General features: G+C 32.7%; 1 non-coding gene across 1 annotated transcript; it reads right to left on the bottom strand.

The window, feature by feature from the left end:
- Positions 1-481: 481 nt before the first annotated feature.
- LOC130716395 (small nucleolar RNA snoR86) lies at positions 482-612 on the bottom strand. Its single transcript, XR_009012010.1, has one exon. It is a non-coding gene; the product is annotated as a small nucleolar RNA snoR86 (small nucleolar RNA).
- Positions 613-1,030: the final 418 nt, after the last annotated feature.

Genomic DNA, 1,030 nt, shown 5'->3' with positions numbered 1-1,030 from the left:
AAATGAAAACTGAAAATCAGTACTGAATTTGCAATTCTTGAATTTGCCTATTAGAATGAATTTGCAATTCTTGAATTTGACTATTGGGATGTCTTTCTCCTTAATCCAAAAGTGTGGCTAAATGAGACACCAGAAGAAGCATTCTCAGAAGAAGCATTTCCTGACTATAAATATTACAACATTTCTGTATGTATGTCTTGGAGATGCTTCTTGGAGATGCTTCTTGGAGATGTATCATTTACCACACATTCAAATAGAAGAAGTTGAGATAGTCATTTGCGACACAGAGAACTAAACTATAATCTGTTTAGAAAGATAATGTAAGGAAATCATTATCGAAGACACTTTTCACTACAAGTGAATTTCATTTCATAGTTCTTACACGAACCCAGTACTAATCTTTATACATTAAAGAGATCCATTATCAGAAATAAAAGATTTCAGAAATATCAAACAGAGAAAAAAAATGAAACGTGATAAAAATGTAGCGACTTGTTCGAGGCCATCATCAAAACGACGTGAATCAACTTGATAGGCACGGAGAATCGCAATGGTGATTATTTTTGCCAACCTTCAAGGCAAGTTGCGCCATTTTAATAGACGATCTTGCTCTGCAAATTGGCTTTCGATTTCTATGTGAATCAAATTATAACGAATAACAAAGAAAACATAGACAAAAAGAGATCGAGAAGAACTAGAATTGAAACTAGAACAGAAAAGATAAAACCTAAGACAAATCACAACACTGAGAAAAGAAAGATATGGCTGAAGGTTCTGGTGCTTTGCTTTTTATAGAGTGACCCTGGGTGCTGCTGTGAACGGCTAACCCTAATTTCCATATAGATGCTGATGCTGTTATGGGCCCTATGGATATTTTTTGTTCAAACCCAAAACGGAAATTGATAAAAAAAAAGGCCCAAAAGGGAAATTAAAAAAAAGGCTTAGACTATTCAAATAACATAATATTATTATTTTTTACAAAAAAATGTATTATTATTTTTACCGTCGATATCTATCTATATATATTAGA

The sequence above is a fragment of the Lotus japonicus genome, chromosome 4, assembly GCF_012489685.1.
Source record: "Lotus japonicus ecotype B-129 chromosome 4, LjGifu_v1.2".
In the NCBI taxonomy this organism is placed as follows: domain Eukaryota; kingdom Viridiplantae; phylum Streptophyta; class Magnoliopsida; order Fabales; family Fabaceae; genus Lotus; species Lotus japonicus.
The sequence above is the reverse complement of the archived record's forward strand: the minus strand, read 5'-3'. Positions and strand labels throughout refer to the sequence as shown.